At 37.0% G+C, this 14196-nt stretch overlaps 1 non-coding gene across 1 annotated transcript; it reads right to left on the bottom strand.

Annotated features, from left to right (window-relative positions):
• Positions 1–4471: 4471 nt before the first annotated feature.
• Positions 4472–4578, bottom strand: LOC136132366 (U6 spliceosomal RNA). Its single transcript, XR_010656447.1, has one exon. It is a non-coding gene; the product is annotated as a U6 spliceosomal RNA (small nuclear RNA).
• Between the last annotated feature and the right edge of the window lie 9618 nt (positions 4579–14196).

The following is a 14196-nucleotide window of genomic DNA, read 5'->3' as shown; positions in this document are numbered from 1 at the left end:
ATCTTGCAGAAAGACCATTTACATAATAAATGATTTTTATGATTGCAATTGAATGCTACTATACATGAATATAATCTCTTCACACACAATGGCTTTGACATAATTGCTGACATTCGTGTAACTCTTCACTTACTTAAAGCAAAGAATAACTAACGTATTCTAATCATAGCAAAAACCTGTTCACTGACCTATGATAATTTAAAAGCTTTCTTACCTTTCCAATTTTAGGAAATTTAGGGGTTATTTTTTAATCCCTTCAACAATTCATAGGTGGTGGTTGGATGAATGAACAAATGAATCACTCTGTCAATCAACAGACTTTATTTATGGCTCCTATAGAAGAAAAATACTCTCGTGGAGCAAATAGAGCTGACAACTGATTTCATAAGGGACACATTGAATGAGACAGTGTACCTGAAAGCATGATGAATGATGTTTGGAACATAGTAAGGATTTAAGTAAGGTTATTAGAATTTCAGTCTAAATGTAATGCACCTCTCAGTTGCTTATTGTAACATAGGTAAAAATATGGAAATTATAGAGACAACAATATTCTGAATAAAAATTCCTGCCATAAAATAAGCATTCCAAAAATATTTTTATGAATAAGTGAATTCCAACAGTTCTTAGAACTAATTATTATTTTAATAGGTTTTTCCTCATTTTTTCTGTACATTTTTTATAGAGGTGAGATCATACTCTATAAATTATCTCATATTCTGCTATTATGGCTTTCTATTATAAAATGTTCTTTCCTCATAAGCACTAAAAACCATTTGAAAATATTATTTTAATGACTCCCTAAAACACTTTATATTCCTTAATTTACAATTCCTCTGTTGTTGGACAATAAGATTGTTTAAGTTTTCTTGTTTTCTGTTTTTTAGCATTAAAACTGAAGCTGTAATAAACACTGATGTAAATCTGCATCTATTATTTCTTAACATTGATTCATAGGAGAGTTATTAAAGGGTGAAATTATGTAGTATCTATTGATTTTTCCTTGCTGGCCTTTTTTCCCCTTCTTTTGGTGGCAGCACCTCACTTTGTATCCCAAGATGTTTGAGTAAAGTCATCTCCATCCCTCCTGGCTGCAGTTACTCATTCAGGACCGAATGGGAGACCCAACACAGGCACCGAGATTCAGCCCTGGTTTTTCTAAGAACTACTGTGGAAGAGTCATTCCCTTTCATTAGGGATTGCTAATGTGATCTGATACAAGCCCAATTTTCTAGTGCCACCGGAGAGAGCCTACCTTGTTACGAAGCTAACACAGAGGAAATGCAGAAGCTAGAGATTTAAAAAGGCAGATTCCTAATAACAGAATTTCAGTAGCAGATTCCATCCTAAAACTAGGATATAATAATTTCTTTTTTGACCTAAGCAGGTGTAAGGTGAGAGTTTCTACAACTTGCAATCCTCAGAGACCAGACTAGTTAAAAGAGTGTAGCATGTTTAAGATTGATGCTTTATTGCTACTTTTCAAGAAATTTATATACACAGTACCATTTAATGAGGGTATCATCATATCAATGTTTCATATTACTATTTTTAAATCTCTACTAATTTTATAGGGGAAATGCTATTTTATTTTAATCTATATTTCTTAAACTAGTGGTGGTAATTTTTAAAATGTGTTAACCATTTTAATTTGTTTGTTAATCAACTTTTCCCATTTATATATGATGATTATTGATGGGGTTTTATGCAACCTCTATTAGTTTTATACAAAGTTTTCTAGCTTTTTCTTTCCATATGTGTTACATTTTTTAAAATCTATTGCTTAACTTTTAGATATGTGATATCTATTTTTTCCCCTAGTGAAATTTCTCCAATTCAAACTTGAGAAAGAGAGAGATTGGGTCAAGATGGCAGAGTAGAAGGACATGCACACATTCCCTCTTGCGAGAGCACCAGATTCACAACTAACTGCTGAACAATCATCAACAGGGAGACACTGGAACTCACCAAAAAAGATACCCCACATCCAAAGACAAAGGAGAAGCTGCAATGAGATGTTAAGGGGGGCTCGATCACAGTAAAATCAAATCCCATAACTGCTGGGTAGGTGACTCATAAAGTGGAGAACACTTATATGACAGAGGTCCACCCACTGGAGTGAAGGTTCTGAGCCCCACAACAGGCTCCCCAACCTAGGGATCTGGCAATGGGAAGAGGAATTCCCAGATAATCAGACTTTGAAGGCTAGTGGGACTTGATTGCAGGACTTCGACAGCACTAGGGGAAACAGACTCCAATTTTGAAGGGCACACACAGGGTACTGTGTGCATCGGGACCTGGGAGAAGGAGCAGTGACCCCATAGGAGACTGAGTCAGCCAGGCCTGCCTGCTGCTGTTGGAGGGTCTCCTGCAGAGGCAGGGGGTGGCTGTGGCTCACCACAGGGACAAGGACATTGGCAGCAGAAGTTCTGGGAAGTACTCCTTGGTGTGACTGCTCCCAGAGTCCACCATTAGCCCCACCAAAGAGCCTGCAGGCTCCAGTGCTGGGTCGCCTCACAAACAACCAACAGGGAGGGAACCCAGCCCCACCCATCTGCAGACAAGAGGATTAAAATTTTACTGAGCTCTGCCCACCAGAGCAATACCCTGCTCTACCCACCACCAGTCCCTCCCATCAGGAAGCTTACACAAGCCTCTTAGATAGCCTCATCCACCAGAGGGCAGACAGCAGAAGCAAGAAGAACTACAATTCTGCAGCCTGTGGAACAAAAACCATATTCACAGAAAGATAGACAAGATGAAAAGGCAGAGGGCTATGTACCAGATGAAGGAACAAGATAAAACCCCAGAAAAACAACTAAATGAATTGGAGATAGGCAACCTTCCAGAAAAAGAATTCAGAATAATGATAGTGAAGATGTTCCAGGACCTTGGAAAAAGAAAGGAGGCAAAGATTGAGAAGATGCAAGAAATGTTTAACAAAGACCTAGAAGAATTAAAGAACAAACACCTAGAAGGATTAAAGAACAAACAAACAGAGATGAGCAATACAATAACTGAAATGAAAAATACACTAGAAGGAATCAATAGCAGAATAAATGAGGCAGAAAAACGGATAAGTGACCTGGGAGACAAAATGGTGGAATTCACTGCTGCAGAACAGAATAAAGAAAAGAGAATGAAAAGAAAAGAAGACAGCCTAAGAGACCTCTGGGACAACATTAAACACAATAACATTCATTATTATAGGGGTCCCAGAAGGAGAAGAGAGAGAGAAAAGACCAGAGAAAATATCTGAAGAGATTATAGTTGAAAATTTCCCTAACATGGGAAAGGAAATAGCCACCAGAGTCCAGGAGAAACAGAGAGTCCCAGGCAGGATAAACCCAAGGAGGACCACACCAAGACACATAGTAATCAAACTGACAAAAATTAAAGACAAAGAAAATTATTGAAAGCAACAAGGGAAAAACAACAAATAACATACAGGGGAACTCCCATAAGGTTAACAGCTAATTTCTGAGCAGAAACTACAAGCCAGAAGGGAGTGCTATGGAGAACAGTATGGAGGTTCCTTAAAAAACTAAAAATAGAATTACCATATGATCCAGCAATCCCACTACTGGGCACACACCCAGAGAAAAACACAATTCAAAAAGACACATGCGGGGCTTCCCTGGTGGTGCAGTGGTTGGGAGTCCGCCCGCTGATGCAAGGGATGCGGGTTCGTGCCCCGGTCCGGGAGGATCCCACATGCCATGGAGCAGCTGGGCCTGTGGGCCATGGCTGCTGAGCCTGTGTGTCCAGGGCCTGTGCTCCACGGCGGGAGAGGCCACAGCAGTGAGAGGCCCACGTACCACCAAAAAAAAAAAAAATAATAATAAGACACATGCATCCCAATGTTCTTTGCAGCACTATTTACAATAGCCAGGTCATGGAAGCAACCTAAATGCCCATCAACGGACAAATGGATAGAGAAGATGTGGCACATATATACAATGGAATATTACTCTGCCATAAAAAGGAACGAAATTTTTTCATTTGCTGAGACGTGGATGGATCTAGAGACTGTCATACAGAGTGAAGTAAGTCAGAAAGAGAAAAACAAATATCGTATATTAACGCATGTATGTGGAACCTAGAAAAATGGTACAGATGATCCGGTTTGCAGGGCAGAAATTGAGACACATATGTAGAGAACAAACGTATGGACACCAAGGTGGGAAAGCTGGAGGGGGGTGGTGGGGTGATGAATTGGGAGATTGGGATTGACATGTATACACTGATGTGTATAAAATTGATGACTAATAAGAACCTGCTGTATAAAAAAAATGTGATCAAATGTATTCTATTGGAAAGAAGCAAAAATAAACCATGTTTACTGTCTAAATTATATAATAATTTAATGATATTTAGCATCTGTTGCAGATGTATTTATTATTGCAGATTGTATTTGCTTTATCAATGTCTTTGCTTTTGTAATTAAAATAAAATAAAGTAAAATCTGGAAAAAAAAATGGAACACTTCATGAATTTGTGTGTCATCCTTGCGCAGGGGCCGTGCTAATCTTCTCTGTATCATTCCAATTTTAGTATATGTGCAGCCAAAGCGAGCACTAGACTAGGTTTTATCATTTAGTACTGTGACTTCAGGCAAGTTACTTGACTTCTCAGAATATCTGTTTGATCGTCTGTTAAATAGATATATAATGCTTACCTAATTTAAGTAGTATGAGGATTAAATGAGATAGCATATTGACATGGTAAAAAGGAAGAAGAGATTATGTTCCTGTGTTACATAGCAATCTTTCTAGATTTCATTGACATCTACTTGTCATTGTTCAATAATGCCAGGACTGTAGTGAGAGAGTCAAACACATTACCAAACCATTCAGTTATAACTAGCAGTCAACTGATGAAGCTTTTTGGGGGATGAGAGGAAAATTTTATTTATTTTTTCGGTAAAAATAATTTTTCTGACCATCCTGGTCTTTAAAAAAATGGATTCATGATTATTCTTCAGAGGAGCGTCTCCTTTAAATGCTCTGGTTCTAAACATTCCATTAGCTCAAGGTTGGTAATAGATTTTGTGTGCCAAACAAACTAAAATGCAGCTTTTTTTTTTTTAGTTTTAAGACACCTTTTATAGAAAAATCTTATGGGAGCAGTTCCACTTCTAATGATGATGGAATAAGATCAAACCAGACTGAATCCTCCACAGGAAACAACCATAAAATCTGGACCTAATACAAATAGCAGCTACGTGAAGCACTGGAAAGTAAACAGAAAAAGATCGACTATAGTGGATTATACTTGTCTAGGAAAGTGGAGTCCCCATTTTTTGAAACTTTCAGCCTGAGACCAGGTGCGAATGGTGCTGAAGGCAGTGGAGACACGATGGAAAATGGCCTCTGGTAAACCAGAATACTGAAGCCAGAAAACTGTGAGAATAGGTAAACTGGAAGAAAAAAAAATCATGAAGAGCGTTATCAAATTCTTCCTACCCATATCTTTGACCCATTAACCACACATGCATGAAACATAGAAAGCATCTTGGCCAGTAGTAATTGAACTGAAAGGAGACTAAAGCTGCCACCCAAGAAACAAAGTTTGCATTGTCAATTTTGCATAGATTGATAATTGAAAGGATTTGTCAGACTCCACAGAGCACACAGTTGGCCCTCTCTATCTGTGGGCTCCACATCTGTGGAATCAACCAGTCATGGATTGAAAATATTCAGAAAAAAAGAAATTCCAGCAAGTTCCAAAGAGCAAAACTTGAATTTGTCTTGTACAGGCAACTAGTTGCATAGCATTTACATTGTATTTATAACTACTTACATAGCATTTTCATTGTATCAGGTATTAGAAGTAAATGTACAGATGATTTAAAGTATACCAGAGGATGTGGGTAGGTTATATGCAAATACTATGTCATTTTATAAAAGGTAATTGAGCATCAGTGAATTTTGGTATCTGCTGGGTGTCCTGGAACCAATCTCCTGTGCATACCGAGGGATGACTGTACTCATGTAAGACTTTTATTAAAGGCAGAGGATATGGTACGTCAAGAGGAAAAAAAGTTTAAAAAAAAAGCACTGAGGGTGCTTGAAACCTCCAGGCACAGCTCCCCAGGGTCTGTTATGTTCACAAAATGAATATGTATTTCACCTTGGGATTGAATTGCCAATATTTCTTTGATAAATCTTGGTTTCAGGAGAGCTGCCCAAAAGTTTCTGGCAGGCTCTTTTATGCTCTTCTGGGTATAAAAGCCAAGCCCAAAAGTTTAAATGGTCATGTCAGGTGTAATTCATCAATAAACAAGCTGATCTTGGGTGCCTCCGGGGAAGTTTTGAACTTAAAACAGAATATTATAAATCATTAGTTAGCTGACTGATCTTTTCTTGGCCAGGATAAGGTGCCAAACTTCCAGATGTCCCTGGAGATAAACATAGAGCTGTTCTAGTCCAGATCTAAAATAATTTTATCCTACACAAATTCCAATAAGATAATTGCCTGCTAAAACAAAAGAAATGACACACATCAGGGGAAAATAATAGAATCCAGAATCTCAACAACTTAACGTTTATAATCCCTAGGGTATAATGAAAAATTGCCTGACATATGAGAAACCAGATAAATGGAACATATTGCCAATAGAAAAGAAAACCAATTAAGAGCAACTCTGAGATGACACAGGTGTCAGTACTAGAAATTAAAGGTTTTAAAGTGGCTATTTTAACTTACCTCAATGAAGTAAAACAAAATATATTCACGATTGAATAAAAAGGTAGGAGATCTCAGCAGAGAAATAAAAATGGTAAAAGAAAAACCAAATGGAAATTTTAGAACCAAAAAATATATGTTAAAAAAAATCACCAATGGTTGGACTTAGAGGAATGGAGATGACAGTATAATGAATTTGAAGATAGATCAAAAGAAATTAGCCAATATGAAGAGGAAAAAAATAGAGAGCCTCAGATATCTGTCAGATGATAGCAAATGGTTCTATATGCATAATGGTTCAAAAAGGATATGAGAATGAAACTATAATAGAAAAAAAATTAATTGAAGATATAATGGCCAAAATTTCCCAAATCTGATGAAAGGCAGAAATTTTCAGTTACAGTAGTTGCACTATTGAAAATGAAAGATAAAGAGCAAATTGTGGAGAAGCAAGAGAAAAATGACATTTTATATATAAGAGAATAATAATCCAATTAATCAGCTCACTTCTCATAAATTATGAGGCCAGAAAAGAGTGGAACATTATGCATGAAAATACTTAAAGAAAAAACTGTCAACCCCAGAATCTATAAAAATAATCCTTGAAAATAAAGGCAAAATAAAGAATAAAGAATAAAAAGCTATAGAACCATCTTAATGCCATCTCAATCAAAATCCCAACAGTTCAATTTTCTTGTTTATCTTTTAAATACTTTGTGTGTATGTGAAAACTGAGAAGATTGTTTTAAAAAATCATATGGAAATGCAGAACCAAGTACAGCCAAGACAATCTTGAAGAAGAACAAAGCTAGAGTACTTATACTATCATATATCAGGACCTATCATAAAAGTATAGTAATTAAGGGAACATGTTATTGGTGCAAAGATAAACAAACTGACCAATGGAACAAAATACAGAGTTCAGAAATAGACCCAGATATGTATGGTCACCTGATTCACAACAAAGATAATACTGAGAAAAGGATGATCTTTTTAATAAATGATGCTGAGTAGACTGAATTTCTATAGCAACAAAAATGTATTCTGACCCCTAATTTATACCATACACAAAATCAACTTCACAGGTATTGTAGATCTAAATGTGAAAGATAAAATAGTAAAACTTTTAGAAGGAAACATGAGAGTATCTTTTTTTAAAAAATATTTATTTATTTGGCTGTGGCAGGTCTTAGTTGTGGCACAGGGAATCTTCGTTGCCTCGTGCAGGATCTTTAGTTGTGGCATGTGGGATCTAGTTCCCTGGCCAGGGATGGAACCCAGGCCCCCTGCACTGGGAGTGCAGGGTCACTGGACCACCAGGGGAGTTCCTAGAGAATATCTTCTTGATTTTAGTTGGAGGAGGCAAACATTTCTTTAAAAGATTCTAAAAAGTACAAACTGTAGAGAGAAAATTTGACAATTTAGACTATATTACATCTACAATTCTTTTGTTAATCAAAAGAAACCCTTAAGCAAGTAAAAAGGCAACCCAGAGAAAGAAAAGCTATTCACAATACACTTACCTGACAAAGGACTCATAGACAGAATAAATAAAGAACTCCTACAAAATGACAGACAACTCAAAAGACCTGTACTAGAATGTTCAGAGGATTTTTATTTATAAAATCCTCAAATTGGAAATTCCCCAAAAGCCCATTAACAGTAGAAAAGATAAATAAATTGTGATATAGTCATACAAGGGGATATTACACATCAATAATAATGAATGATCTATGATGGCCTGCAAGAATATGAATGAAAATGAAAGAAGGCAGACACACAAATAAGTTAACACATTAGCATTATTTTAATAATCATAATAAAGTTTTTAATAATCCCCCCAAAAAAGCCAGACACACAAAATAGTACATTCTTTAAGATTCAACTTAATTATTAAAGAGAAGGGGAAAAATAGGAAAGAATTAATAGTGATTATGCTTATGGAGGAAGTATTAATGAAAGGAAGGGCCTTCAAGGAAAGCTACAGGGATGATACTGATGTAATTTTCCATTTCTTGATATGACTGCTGGTTAAACAGGTGTATCTGATTTGCAAAAGTCCTCCAAACTTTACATTCAGGATATGTTCCCTCTTCTTTAAGTATGTTATACATCAAAAAGTTTGTATAAAACAAAAGAGAGGCAGAGGGAATTATCCAAAGCAAAATTAACTAGCAAGTCAGTGGCAAAAGAGGAGTTCTAACTTCCAGCCTGGAATGCAGATCCTTTCGCTCAGAGGCTGGGGACAGAGCGGGGGCTGGACAAAAAGGCCATTATCAGAAGGACCATTTGGTCTGGACCTCCTATTCAGGAAGGACCCCAAATGTGAAGTTTTTATATCACTTCCAAATAAGATTATACATATAGTTAGGAGATAAACTGACATTTTGAAGAGTATGTTCATCAAGAATCTTTAAACATTACCAGCTCATCCTACCTCATGATAAACTATTAAGCAATTATATACTGTTTTAGTAGATCCTGTAATTTATGATATGAATAGCAAAGTTATATATCTTTTTATGGATGAGTGTAATTGAAAAGTCTGATTCACAAACCTGTAGTCTTTTCCCCCAATGGATAAACTGTTTCATAAAAAGCCAAGAAAGTTACTGAAACTCTTTGTACAGAAATCCATAAAAGGAGAATCATATCACTGAGCTATATCCATTGCCTCTATTAATGCTTTGGAATTTAAAACAAAAAAAAACTTCTATAATCTATAATAATCAAAGCTTGATTTCTTTCACTTTCCACATGTTAATATTTTGAACTTTAATATTTAAAATCCATTCATACTTTATTCAAGAATGAAAATAAAAGAACTACTAAAATTATTGAGGGGAAATCAGTTATTGGAATGAATCCCATCTAATAGGTTTAAAAAGTCACCTGAATCTTCCAAACACATCAAGTTTGCTGTTTTGACTGGAAATTTTATAAAACAGGATTGCCAGGAGAATACTGAAGACCAACTGTTGCTGATGCTTGTAAGATCAGAAGTTAGGTGATAACAACCTCCTGTCGGTATTTCAACATGAGTGGCCCAAGGCCAGGAAAATGACAGGGGTGCAGGGGTGGACTGAAGAGGGTCAGCGTGAAACATAAAGGAAAGCCCACTGAATATGAATCAGTCTGAACTTCACATGATGTAGGATTCAAGTTACTTATGAAGCAAATATTTAGAAAGCATTATGAAGCATTAAGAACACATATTAACTTCAAACAAAAAGCATTTAAAATAGCTATGCCATTTTTAAAGGTAGATATATAACATCTTGAGATGGGGCCATTCAAATGTAAAATTGTTAAAATATCCCTATATGTTCTTAAGATGCTCCAATTCTTCTGGTATCTCCTTTCAACTCATGGCTTTTGCTTCCATCTCTTAACACCAGGAAGCCAGGAGCTAATTCCATTTTCCAGGGTACTAAGTTGCACTATATAAGCAATACACAGTTTCCCTGTTTTATGATGTCTGTAATTTACTTTTAAAAACTTCAGCAAAGATGCAGTACTATAAACGTGTGTGTTGGTTGGTTGCATACAGAGTTAGTTACATGTAGAGTATGGGTACTTAATCAAGAATTCATGGCTTGGCATGGGTGGCAAACATACATCAAAAAGGCCACCTCAGAGAGGACTACAAGTGCTTCTGTATTCATGTCTTTGAAACACACCAGATATTTGCTAATTAGCATCCTGAATGTCAGATATGGATTTTTACTGATGAAATTAGTGATTTGTTAATTAGCATAATGGTTGGTAGAAACAGGCTCTCCTTGGTGAAATGAGTGGTATTCAATTTACGTAGATTGGCTATAATCTAGAGACATTTGCATGAACAGAATTTAAGAAACTATTTACTTGACCCCCAAATGGTCATGTATCCAGTCATTGGTTGGAGGATATCCGGTGGCTGAGTCTTTCTATTACAATCAAGTGCTGTTTCTGGAATATTGTCGCTTCTGCTTTAAAAGAACTTTTCAGGCTTCCCTGGTAGTGCAGTGGTTAAGAATCTGCCCGCCAATGCAGGGGACACGGGTTCCATCCCTGGTCTGGGAAAAATCCCACATGCTGCGGAACAACTAAGCCTGTGCGCCACAACTACTGAGCCTGCGCTCTAGAGCCTGCGAGCCACAACTACTGAGCCCACGTGCCACAACTACTGAAGACCGGGCGCCTAGAGCCCGTGCTCTGCAACAAGAGAAGCCACCACAATGAGAAGCCCGCACACTGCAATGAGTAGCCCCCACTCGCCGCAACCAGAGAAAGCCCACATGCAGCAACGAAGACCCAATGCAGCCAAAAATAAATAAATGTATTAAAAAAAAAAAAGAACATTTCATTTCATGCAAGGTGGTAGTCTCAGCACCTCAAAAGAACAGAGAGTTGGGACTTTGTAGAGAATACAAAGCAAGTTGTATGAAATGTTTAGAGTCTGTTTACTAATAGCTGTTTATTAAATAAGTGTCTAAATATGAAGCCAAACTTGGTCTAAAGCTTGTTTTATTTTGAACTGGTACTGGTGTCATGAGGGAGTAGCTTTAATACACCTCAGTCTTTTGCGATGTGCACTAATAGGTGCCAAAAAGAACTAAAGGTCAGTTCTATCAAATTTAGGTGAGTTCACAGGCCCCTTGATTCATTTCTGCTCATTCTCATAAGAATTTACATCCTCAGGCTTTTCAAACTGTCTTTGTAAGTCACAACGGTAAACTAATTTTTGTTAATTTTTCTTTTACCCTTTCCAAGAATATACTTTCATCTCCATTTTCACCTTCTTAAAACTCCAGTGTCTTAATCCAAAGGTGGAACTTAATGATGGAAAACCTAGCCTCTGCAGGGAATGAGTAGGTTGATGGTTTTGGTCTGAAAGAGCTTTGCATGTCCTTAAGCTGTACTTCACTGGGTGATAATATTCTGACTTTATATTGAGCTGACCTTGGCCTCTAGTGTTCTGTTGTAGGTGACAACATGAATCTCCAAGAATTTAAAAAGTCACCTAAAACTTCCAACAGATTGGACCTTGTTTTTATATCAGTAACCACTTTCCTGCATAACTAACAAACCCTCAGTAGCATAGTTCCTGAGACATAAATATTTGCTAAATGAATTAATGTAAACATTCACAAATGATCCAAAAAATTAACCATGCTTAATGAAAAAGGTGAACAAATTTAAAGTTAAAGTATTAAATAAATGGTTTACCAGTTACTTCTTCTGCTGCTGATTTTCACTCTGTACAGTAGGTGGAGCCAAAGACATATTTATCTACTGGCTGGGAGTCTTTCCCATTAAACAAAACAACACAAAAGATTCTTCCCTTGACAAATACTTTGTGTGTAGCCTCACAGAAAAATTCACTTGGAAATAGGTGTAGGCTAGAGAATAAGTTCAGATTTTACCCAGGTTGAGACAACCTTTTATCCTCAAACCCCTCTCAAGGATGACAGAATGATAAATAAATGGCAAGCAAGTTTCACTTAAGTGAATACTCTGGAGCTCCGAAGTAAATTGTCAGACCCCAGAAATATATCTATTGAAAAAGGAGTCTAGGGCTTCCCTGGTGGCGCAGTGGTTGAGAGTCCGCCTGCCAATGTAGGGGTCATGGGTTCGTGCCCCGGTCTGGGAAGATCCCACATGCCGCAGAGCGGCTGTGCCCGTGAGCCATGGCCGCTGAGCCTGCGCGTCCGGAGCCTGTGCTCCGCAAGGGGAGAGGCTACAACAGTGAGAGGCCCGTGTACCGCAAAAAAAAAAAAAAAAAGAAAAAAAAAAGAAAAGGATTCTAGCACAAGTGGGTAATATATTGGGAAATCTACACTATTCCAAAGGAAATATGGTTGACCAACAGTCACTTTAAGAACTCATTTTCTGGCTGGTTTTACCAATTTTGGTAGAGTATTTCCGAATTTGCATACTTTTGGGGTTGCAAATTAACTTTTTCTCCTTCCTTACAGTCCAATAAACATTAGATAAAATGGAAATTTGGTACCTGGTTAGAGTTATTCTGAGGTTAATGAAAGGAAATCCATAAGACAATGCCATCTTAATCCAATACAAAATCATCCTAGACCCTCCCAGTCTTTGATAATCCTTTTATTCTTCTACAGCTGCCTTTGGATTCCCACAGAGGTATTGCAAACTTCAACTCTGATCAACTTGTTCTAATGTGAGAGTCAGCTGATAACCTCATCTACTTTATTTGAGAAGTTACTTTTAAACCTTAGCTTTCTAACATACTCTCTACTTTAAAACATTTTTTTTTTCCTTTATGGTCTTCATTCACTCTTGTTTGAAAGGAGTAACTGCCCTTTTTTCCAAATTTAAGACTCCCCCAAGTACCAGGGTGATATTTTCCTTACAAATAAACCCACTTCCCTTTACCTGATTCTACCTTGCCTCTTTCTTCATTCTTTTTCTTTGCCTGTATTAAATGAGGAAATCCACTGAGGCTGTGTGAGTGCTGTCTTTTTGGCACACTGCCTACATACCATCTCAGTTATAATACCTGTACCTGTGGTTTCAAATAGCAATTCTATGAGTAAAACCCCAAATCTCATAGCAATTTTAAACTGAACTCCACAGCCCATGTTTGAAATTGCCAGCCAGATATCTTCACCAAGATTTTTCAGTTCTTCATACCAAATTTTCCAAGTTGAAATCATTAAATATCTTTCAGCAAATCAGTTCCTCGTCCAGACTTCCTTTTTGTGTGTGTGTTAGTAACATTTTCCCAATCAAAACTCCAAAATCAGTTTCCACACTCCTCTCTTGTCCTCCCCATTCAATCTATCATCAAGTTCTGGTAAATCTACCTTCTTGTCCTTTCTTACTCCTAGTACCCTAGTTCAGACTCTTATAACTTACTCACTCCTCTACCATTACAATATTCTCCTTACTAATCTTCAATCTTTTTCCATCAATTATTTTTTAACATCCATGCTACACATTGAAGTGGGAGTAATCCATCAGAGTTTGTGTGAGATAAGCACTCAAAATCCTTAAAAATTAATCCATTCATCTCTTAAAATTTCAAAAATTGCTATTTTGAAACAAAGGTAAAAATCAAAAAACGCAGTTGGTTTTCATATTAAGAAATACTTCGCACGATTCTGAAAAATAGTCTACTCTTCACTGTGCCAATAATGTGTGTCTCTCAATACACAGAGCAACATGGATAAAACGGAGTCCAAGGCCTGGCTCATGGTGGCACCTAAAGAAATTCTGCAGAGGACAGAACTCTAAGTGACTGTCCCTCATCTCTCAAAGAGCAGTGTTGCCTAGCACATCAGGCCGCATCCGTTTCTTCTGCATAGACAGGGCCTGGCAGTCAGAGAATATACAGTTCTGAAAAGTCAGTGTTTATACTAATGAAATGGCATTGGCATTTTTAAGAATATGAGAAAAACATTAAAAAAAAGCTATCCCACAATTTTTGCAAAAGATTCCGATGGAGATAAGCTTCTAAGGTCAGATGAATGGGATACTTTAAAAAATGTATATTAT

The sequence above is a fragment of the Phocoena phocoena genome, chromosome 12 (genome assembly GCF_963924675.1).
Source record: "Phocoena phocoena chromosome 12, mPhoPho1.1, whole genome shotgun sequence".
Taxonomy (NCBI): Eukaryota; Metazoa; Chordata; class Mammalia; order Artiodactyla; family Phocoenidae; genus Phocoena; species Phocoena phocoena.
This window is presented reverse-complemented; position numbering and strand designations above follow the sequence as displayed.